Source organism: Suricata suricatta, chromosome 11 (assembly GCF_006229205.1).
Source record: "Suricata suricatta isolate VVHF042 chromosome 11, meerkat_22Aug2017_6uvM2_HiC, whole genome shotgun sequence".
In the NCBI taxonomy this organism is placed as follows: Eukaryota; Metazoa; Chordata; class Mammalia; order Carnivora; family Herpestidae; genus Suricata; species Suricata suricatta.
The window spans coordinates 47,605,854-47,616,014 of NC_043710.1; the positions used below are offsets into that span (position 1 = coordinate 47,605,854).

Consider the following 10,161-nt stretch of genomic DNA (forward strand, 5'->3'; position numbering starts at 1 on the left):
CGCTGTCGCCGAAGCCCAGCGCCTAACGAGTCTCGGCGGGGCGGTGAGGCTGGCTGGCCGGGAGCTGCGGCGCGGCGCGCAGCCCCCCGGGCCGTGCCCGCGCTGACTCAGCTCTTCCGGTCTCCGTCAGCCGCCGTCCGCTTCCCGGAGAGTGCAGACGCCCGGCGTCGCGGCTCAGGAGTGCGGGAGCCGCCGGCGCCGGGCCCTGTCCTCGCGCACTGCGTTACTGCCCCGCCGTGACTCAGCCGTTTTCGCCCCGGGGCGCGCTGAGCCGCCGCCACCGCAGCCGCAGCCGCGGCCGCGACGCGCCTTCTTCCGCCCTTAGGTGCGGGCCTCCAAGGTCCTGAAAGGGGCTGACTGCTCGTTAAAGCGTCCCTGTACAAGGCCCTTCTCGGTAAATAGAGGACTTGAAGCCTCAGCTCAGGAAAATATTCCTCAGCCCCCAGTGCAGAGAGTGGGAAATCTTGACCCGGGCAATTGAGGTCTAGGTCTTTAAAACGTGACAACCTATGTTGGAACTTCAGCACTACCACTACCAGGGCGTGTGACCCCCAGAGAGTCAACTTCATCTAGCCAAATCTCACTTTGTACATGGGCGAAATGGAGGTGAGTCCATACCCACCTTACTGGTGTTGGCACGGCCTAGCAAATCTGGGAAACTCGGCGAATCTCAGTTTTTGTTATTATTTCTTTTGAAATACCTTGTAGAGTAGTTTTTCCTCTCCATGCCACCGCAGCCATCTTGCTCTTCTTACATCTCAGTGCAGGGTCCTGCAGTGACTTCCTAACTAGTTTTGCCACATTCCCATCCAACTCACACAATGACCTGGTATATTGTTACAGGACACTATATTCTTCAAGATGTTACCCTTCTTAAGAAAATGTAACACTTCCCTATTGTCCTTTCCCTAGTATTTAGAGCACTAAAGCCTGGCTCATTCACAACGCCCATGCTTTTCATAAATATTTTATGCTTACTCTTCATCATACATTGTGATACATAGATTCTTGTCTGCAGAAGCTAGGGGCAGGGAAGATAAACACAAGCACATGCTCGGTGCTGCCATTTAAGTATGAGCAGGACAGGGAGTAACTAAATGACAGAGGGGAAAGAGGAAAAGGTTTCACTGAGGAAGTAACATATGGGAGGGGGTTGGCTTGACAGATGAATAGTTTACCAGCACTCTGATAGTGTATCCATTAGTACCTGGCTGGTATGCAGCCTGGAGGTTGTATTGTGCTCTGGACTGTTGCTGTTATAGAATGATTGAAGCATTGAGTCCCCTTTCTTGATTTTTTTCAGGTCTAGAAGTACTATGGGAAATAAAATTTGGGTTGAGAAATGAACATCACAGGGGTGCCTGTGTGGCTCAATAGTTAAGCATTGGACTCTTGATTTTGGTTCAGGTGATGATCCCAGGGTAATGGGATCAAGCCTGACATGGGGGCTTGGCACTGAGCATGGGGCCTGCTTGGGATTCTCTTTCCCTCTCCTTCTGCCCCTCTACCCTGCTCTCACACACACTTTCGCTCTAAAAAATTTAGAATGCTGTGGTGTGTGTTGGGCATCTGGATGTCTCAGTTGGTTAAGTTTCAACTTAGGCTCAGGTCATGATCTCACAGTTCATGAGTCCAAGCCCTGCATGGGGTTTGTGCTGACAGTGCAGAGACTGCTTTGGATTCTCTCTCTCCCTCTCTCTTTGCCCCTCCTCTATTCCTGCGTGTGCTCTCTCTCTTTCAAAATAAATAAATAAAAACTTTAAACAAAAAGAATGCTATGGTGTGTATCTCTGGGAATTAGGATTATAGAGTTTAGATTGTGTCAGTTGGACTCTTTAGGAAGCAAATGCTGAGTTGGCATTAGTGAAAAAGTTTGTTGGGGAGCTACACCAATGAAAAGAAAGGCAGGCGTTGGAAGTAGAATTGGGCAGATATGATACAAAAATCTTTCCCAGACCAGCAGGGAAATTTGGAGCAAAGACTGCCAATTGGAGGTGTCCTATGATAGGTAGAAATAAACAGGCCTTTGTACCACCACCTTCTACAGTCATTGGTTGGGACCACTTTGAGAACAGACTGACCTTGACTGGATAGATGAGGATGACCAAAAAATTAACAGCTGAATGTTGTCACTGCCTGCAGCTGGACAGTACCTTTTTTTTTTTTTTCCAGTTTATTTATTTTGAGAGAGAGAGAGAGAGAGAGAGAGAGAGAGAGAGTGAGCACACAAGCAGAGGAGGGGCAGAGAAAAGGAGAGACAGAATTCCCAGCAATTTCCATGCAATTGCCATTAGCACAGATCCCAATGTGGGTCTTGACCCCACGAACCATGAAATCATGACCTGAGCTGAGATCAAGAGTTGGACTCTTAACCTACTGAGCCACCAGGTGCTCTAGTAAGTCCTTTCTTGAGGGGAAATCTGATCACTGCATCTCTCTAACTGCAATGAAGGGTGATTTTTTAACCTATTTTTATACATTTCTTGTGATCTAATTTTGGCACCAAATATGCCATATTTTTATAAGACAAATTTTAAAATAGTAAATAGACTCCAAATAAATAAATGTTCAAAAGGGATTTCTTAAGGTAAAGTACATGTACTTTTGGAGCACTGTTTTTTGTTTTTGTTTTTGCTTTTTTTGGTCAGAGGTCATTACTGTCCCTTTCTGGTTTGCAGGCTATATTCCAAGTATATTCCTGTATATTGCTAGAGCTGAGTTCCAGTATCTCATCTGTGTGATAAGGAAATCTTATCTCACTAAAATTGTGAAAATATTATTATTCCTCTTGATTGATTAGTTCTTTCATTTACTCAACAAGTATTTAAGTCTCTACCTGATAAACTACTGTACTAGGTGCCTTGCTCGATGTAAAAATTTAAGAAGATGTTGATCACACACTTACAAAGCTTATAGTTTAGTAGATGAAATCAGTCATGCACTTAATATATTAAAAATGTACAGACCCTTGGAGTTTCAGTTTTGCAAGATGAAGAGTTCTGGAGATTAGTTGTACAACCAGGGGGGAATGCACTTAACACTACTGAACTTTATACTTAAAATGGTTAAGATAGTAAAATTTTTTTTAAATAATTTTTTAATGTTTTATTTATTCTTAATACAGAGAGAGACAGATCACAAGAGGAGGTGGGGCAGAGAGAGAAGGAGACACAGAACTGGAAGCAGGCTCCAGGCTCTGAGCTAGCTGTCAGCACAGAGCCTGACGCGGGGCTCGAACCCACCAACGTGAGATCTGACCTGAGCCGAAGCCGGAGGCTCAACCGACTGAGCCACCCAGGCACCCCAAGATAGTAAATTTTATGTTATATATATTTGTACATAATTTTAAAAATATATTTTATTTTATTTTTATTTTTGAGAGAGAGAGGTGGGGGAGGGAAGAGAGAGAGCAAGCAGGGAAGGCGCAAAGAGAGGGGACAGAGGATCCGAAACAGGTTCTGGAGTAACAGCAGTGAGCCTGATGTGAGGCTCCAACTCACAAATCATGAGATCAAGATCATGACCTGAGGCAAAGTTGGACGCTCAACCAACTGAGCCACCCAGGTATCCCGAAAAAAATATTTTAAATGTACGTACCCTATGACTTAGAAAGTATGCTTCTAGGTGTGTATTCCAAAGATTTTCAACCATGTGTACAAAGAAACAAGTGTCTGTGTCCAGAGAACAAGTGTTCTCTGCTCCATTGTTTATAAAAAGCAAAAAGGTGGAAGCAGCCTAAATTTTTATCAGAGAGTAATGGGAAGGGTGCCTGGGTGGCTCAGTCAGTTAAGTGTCTGGCTCTTGGTTTCAGTTCAGGTCATAATCTCATGGTTTGTATGGTTTGTGAGTTCAGGCCTTGCATTAGGCTCTGTGCTGACAGTATGGAGCCTTTTTGGGATTCTTTCTTTCTCCCTTTCTCTGGCCCTTCCCACTTGCACTATCTATGTCTCTCTCAAATAAATAAACTTAAAAGAAAAGAGTAATGGGTAAATAAAAGTATATTCATATATCATCCTGAAATAGTCTCAAAAAAACTTTGGGTGATAAAAGCAAGATGCAAAATGACACATACATTATGATACCATTAAATCTGAGAATACAACATCATAATCCATTGGTGAGGGATATATATATGCATGCAGATAAAATTATAGCGAATAGGATGAAAGGATTCACACAAAACTCATGGTAGCAGTTGCCACTGGACATTGAGAGGGGAAATGCGACTGAGTGGGAGAGTATGTGGTTAAAGGAAACTTATTTTATCTGTAATATTTCACTTGTTTTAGAAATACGGAAGCAAATATGAAACTGTTTAAAAACGTGATTCTAGCAGTGCTTTAGTGGCTCATTCGGTTGAGGGTCTGATTCTTGATTTCAGTTCAGGTCATAATCTTGCGGTTGGTGGCTTCGAGCCCTGAGATAGAGCGTGGAGCCTGCTTGGGTCTCTCTCTCCCTCTCTCTTTATCCCTCCACCACTCACGTACATGCACAAGTGTTAGTTCAGTAGTGTTAAATGCATTCACATTGTTGTGCAACAAATCTCCAGAACTCTTCATCTTAAAAACTGAAACTCTAAGAGTATGTACATTTTTAACATACTAAATAAATAAATATTTTCTAAAACTTGATGATTCTGGGTGGTGAGATTATAGGAATTTTTATTTTATTACACTGTCCTGTACTTGTAAAATTTGTTACAAAATTTTAAATTAAAAATATATTTCTTTATTTCTGAGAGAAAGAGAAAGAGCAGGGGAGGAGCAGAGAGAGGAGGATACAGAGAATCTGAAGTGGGCTCTGTGTTGACAATAGGGAACCTGACACAGGGCTCAAACTCACGAGCTGTGAGGTCATGACCTGAGCTGAAGTTGGATTTTTAACTGACTGAGCCACCCAGGAGCCCCAAATTTAAAAATTTTCATTTAAAAAATGACTACAGGGGCGCCTGGGTGGCTCAGTCGGTTAAGCGTCCGACTTCGGCTCAGGTCAGATCTCATGTTCATGGGTTCAAGCCCCACGTTGGGCTCTGTGCTGACAGCTAGCTCGAAGCCTGGAGCCTGCTTCCGGTTCTGTGTCTCCTCTTCTCTCTGCCCCTCCCCCTCTCATTCTCTGTCTCTCTCTGTATAAAAATAAATTAAAAACATTAAAAAAAATTTTTTTAAATGACTACAAGTTTTTTTGTTTATTTTAAAAACAAATGATGACACAAACAGGGATATAGGTAAAGCTCTGTGGAAGTTCGAAATAGACATTATCAAAGGCAGGATGGGAGAAAGAGGAGATCAGAATGTGTGAACTGAGCCTTCAAGGATGGAGAAGATGGAGATAGAGGAGTAGGGGACTGTGGAGTGGTCCTGCAGCCAGGAGGAGTGGAGACAGGAAAGCAAGGGACCCTTGAGAAGTCAGATTGGCTGGACCAGAGGATACCTGACAACATGAGCCGGAAGTGAGGTCTAAAAGGTGGTTTCAGCCTCATCCAAAAGGACCTTCTGTGGGAAACCAAAGAATTTCAGTCTTTTCTGTAGGTAGTGGCTGTGGCTTATCATTAAGGGTTTTGAAGTTGGCGTGACAGGATCAGAACAGGAAGGTTAATCTGATAGTGAAATATAAAATAGTTAGAAATAGAGAAGGAAAGAGCAGCTAGAAGATGATTGTACGAATCCAAGGGAGGGATAAATACAGGCTGTCCCCTCCCCCTCCCCTTTTCATCATAGCTTTACTGATCTTGGTGCCCTTTTGACCACACAATCTTCTCTGAAATGGGGTGTCTGCCTCTGGGTGGATATTTCCCCACCATTTTTCATGTCCCCACATGTGGTTGAGAGTTATAATGTGCTCTCCTTAGTTACAGTGGTTCATTGAGGCAGGGTTTCTAGGGACAATTGGTAGAAATGTGCAGTTTGGAAGAGGATCTAAGTGATTTTTTCTGATCAGTCAGAATTTTCATCCTGTATAAACACTGTCCAAAGACATTAAAGATTTCCATCACCTGGTTCTATTCAAAGATTCTAAGTCCCTGAGAACAGGATAGAAGCCACATCCCTCAGCACACCCCACCCCTGAACTGGCGACAGCAAACTCCTCCAGCTTTAGCTTCCTCTCCTATGTGGATTCCCACCATGTTGCTATGCCTTGTAATCCCGCAGGTAGAGCCATTTTCTCACTCCTGCTTTAAAAAAAATTTTTTTTGTTTATTTATTCTGAGAGCAAATGAGCACGGGAGGGGAAGAAGGAGAGGGAGAGGGAGAATGTGAAGCATGCTCTGAGCTGTCAGCACAGAGCCTGATACGGGGCTTGAATCCATGAACCATGAGATCATGACCTGAGCTGAAATCAAGAGTGGGATTTTTAACTGACTGAGCCACCCAGGAGCCCCGCCTTTCTTGTTGTTGTTTTTAACTGGGACGCTCTTTCTCCCAATCTCTGCTTACCAAAAATTCTGTTCATTCTAGGGCCCAGACTCGACTTCTTCCATGAAGCCTTTTTTGATCATCCCAGAAGGCAATTATCTCCGTCCTTTGAGTAATCAAGGTTTCTGCCAATCACAAGACATCTTACACTGCCTCTCTGTCTTTAACATTGTGTTTCTTCCTTTAATGAAATTTTGAATCTCTGGAGGTAGTGATCAAGTTTTTTCCCATTTTACAAAAGGAGAAACAGAGGCTCAGAGATATTAATTAACATGCCTTATATATGCAGCTAGAAAATAGAAGATTTAAGACTGAACAGGAATCTGATAGGCTCTGAACCTTGTGTTATTTTCATTGTATTATGCTGCTATTCTTATGTAATAGTTGAATGAATGAAAGAATACATTTTTGGGGCACCAGGGTGGCTTTGTCAGTTAAGTGTCCAACTTTTGATTTCAGCTCAGGTCATAATCTCATGGTCATGAGATTGAGCCCTGCATCGGGCTCTGTGCTGACAGCACAGCTTGGGATTCTCTCTCTACTTCTCTCTCTCTGTCCCTCCCCTCCCCTCCTCTTTCTCTTTTACTCTCTCAAAAGAAAGAAAGAAACATTTTTTAAAAAGAATACATTTTTGAGCATTTTTTTTCAACTTGCTTTTCTTCACTGTATTTTCAGTCTGGAGGTTTAGTCAGCTGGTAAAGAAGAAGGAAATACCAGTCTTGTCAGCTATATTAATTTAATAATTTAATTTAATTTAATTTAATTTAATTTAATTTAATTTTAGTAAGCTCCATACCCAGTGTGGGGCTTGAACTCACAACGCTGAGATCAAAAATTGAGCACTCTACTGACTGAGCCAGCCAGGTGCTCTCGCTGTATTAATTTTAAAATAATAGAAATCCAACTCCTACTGACTTACACACTGAAATATGTTGGTTGATAAACCAAGCAGTACATTGATGGATTGATGGATTTAGAATTGGATCAATGTTGTAATAAATTTGCATTTCTCTTTCAGTTTTGCTTTCCTTTGAGTTGACTACATTCTCAGGCAGGTTTTCCCTATGTGGGAACAAAGATGGCCACCAGCAGATCCAGGTTACATTCTAGCAATTTAGTAACCTAGCAGAAAGCATCTCTATCATTCTCAGGTAAGACTGTCAATGGCCCAGCTGGGGTCACATGCACATTTCTGAAACAATCACTGTGTCTGAAGTGTGTTGTTTTGCTCTGGTTGGCCAGGCTAATGCTGGAATTTGGGTCAATCCTACCAGCACTTCATGGATTGAGAATGGGGCTGAAAAAAATCATGATATCAGACCAGAAGGGATGATGGGCAGGTAAAGTGGATGAATGTCTATCACACATACACATCTATTGAACTAGGACTCAACAGTTTCTGATGCAGGTTGACTATGCCTGAATAGAGACTACAGGTGATTCTCTGGTCTGTCCTCAAAGGGCTCACTACACAGGGCTGTGCTTTCCTAGTTTGATCTCAAGGATTGCAGTGTTCTTCAGACCAGTTATATAACAAGGCATTCTGCTCAAGGGAAATGGCTCATGCCTGACTTGAGATCTGTGGTGGCCTGGGGCCAGCTGGGAGAAAGAGACAGGTATCCAGTATAACAAGGAGACACAGTGTCAGCAGCAGTAGCACAGGGCAGGCCAAATCTGTCACTGGGAGAGCACACTGACAGATAGCAAGCTGTATCATAGGCAACCAGTTGGTATCTGAAGCCAAACAGAAAATGACATGTTGTCTTACTGAGAGAGAATTCTGAGATAGTAGATACTCAGAATTTCAGACAAACAGATAAGTCTGGTCAGCTGGTAGTAGGACCCCAGTCACTGGATTAAAGTTCGGGGACATTTTAGTCCCAAGGAATGGGTAATTGAAAGGAACAGGTAGGCATGCCCCAGTTGTAGGAGTATCAGGATTGGATGTAAGGCACTAGGCTGAAATCCATGGTCTGTCTGGAGATCCTCAATCTTAAGAATGAAACTGAGGTCATCTATCTGATAGAACTTGGATATAAGTTCAGACTAGAAACATCCTTGGTAGGAAACCCTAGAGTGAGGGACTAAAGTGCCATAAATTCCTCCTGCTTCTGTGTAGGATCCAATGACTAGATCAAGCCTGAGTCTACAGGTGTATTGATGGCTTCAGCTAAGGGGAAGGGGGAAGACAGAGGTTGGCCCCACCACAAGGTCTAACAGATTACAAAATGTAAGAGGCATGTGTTCTCTCATTGGAATGCATAACTTAATACAAAATTAAATTGAAAAATTTCAGCTGGAATGCATTAAGGGACAAAGAACTGGGAAAGAAATAGATGCACTTGTAACAGGATGTTAAATGAGATTTCCCTATTTCCTTAGTTTCAGATCTTAGAATAATAGATTACAAATGCCCCATATTACAAGGAGATGTGTCAGATCATTTATGCATGAACATTATACAGAACCCTGTAATAGGTTCTGAAACCTATAGACTGCCACCCACTTTTGTCCTGAGAAAAGAAAGTCGAGGAGAAGAGGCTTTTTAAAAGTTTATTTATTTAGGGGTGCTTGGGTGGCTCAGTCGGTTAAGCATCCGACTTCAGCTCAGGTCATGATCTCACGGTTCATGGATTCCAGCCCTGCATCAGGCTCTGTGCTGACAGCTAGCTCAGAGCCTGGAGCCTGTCTTGGTATTCTGTGTCTTCCTCTCTCTCTGACCCTCCCCTGCTCATGCTGTCTGTCTCTCAAAAATAAATAAAACATTTAAAAAATTTAATTTTATTTATTTTGAGAGAGAGCATGTGCAAGCAGGAGAGGGGCAGAGAGAGAGGGAGGGAGAGAGAGAGAGTCCCAAGCAGTCCCAGAACTGTCAGCGCAGAGCCTGAGGTGGGGCTTGAACTCATAAACCATGAGATCAGGATCTGAGATGAAACCAAGAGTCAGATGCTTAAATGACTGAGCCACACTGGCACCTCAGGAGAAGAGACCTATAAAGCAAGGATTTCTCTGAAGACAACTATCAGAGTCCTGTGTTTTTCTTACTCTCCAGTCAAGGGAAGGGAAAGAGTCAAGGGAAGGAAGAGAGACTGACTGACATCTCATGGCCATGTGTGCTGAATGAAAGAAATGCCCCGAGGTAGCTGGGAGCTAGAGCAGAGTGTAGGGAGAGAGAGTTCTTGGGACAATTTGACTTGAGTCCCCAGAATTGTGAGGTAGAGAAACTGATGTTTTATCTCAGTCCTGAGGGCTAGGTCAAAGGCTGGAGGACCAAAGACTGAAAGTTAAAGGAATAGGAAGAGAGAGTTGACAGAGTGAGTTTGAAAGGCAGTAGTAAGAATGAATAAAGAAAGGATAAAAATTGTTCTTTCCTTTGGATAAAAAGGAAGAAGCCTGAGTTTTCTTTTTAGCTCTGCCACACATTAGCTGGGCTAGTGTAGAAAACCACTTGATCTTTCTGGGTCTTAACTTTCTTTCCTATAAAAGGAAGAATTGGGTTAGACCGTCTCTTTTTTTTAATTAAAAATTGTTTTTAATTTTAATTTTTATTTATTTTTTAACAATTCAATATGAATTTATTTTTGAACAAAGAAAAATAACAATGGTGAAAATCATGCACAAAATCAGAAAAATCAAGCTGATGAATAAAATCCAATACCACATATATATTTTTCATCTATTAAGTTCAAAACTGATGATATAGTTTCAGCAAAACTTCATGTATAATATTAAATGAAAATCTTTAAAG

General features: G+C 42.4%; 1 long non-coding RNA gene across 1 annotated transcript in view; it reads left to right on the plus strand.

The window, feature by feature from the left end:
- The first annotated feature begins 226 nt into the window (after nucleotides 1-226).
- The window catches only part of LOC115272780, a 12,719-nt gene continuing 2,784 nt past the window's right edge, over nucleotides 227-10,161 (plus strand). Inside the window, exons 1-2 of the long non-coding RNA XR_003900455.1 lie at nucleotides 227-606; nucleotides 7,432-7,564. This is a non-coding gene — a long non-coding RNA (uncharacterized LOC115272780). The remainder of the gene's footprint in view (nucleotides 607-7,431; nucleotides 7,565-10,161) is intronic.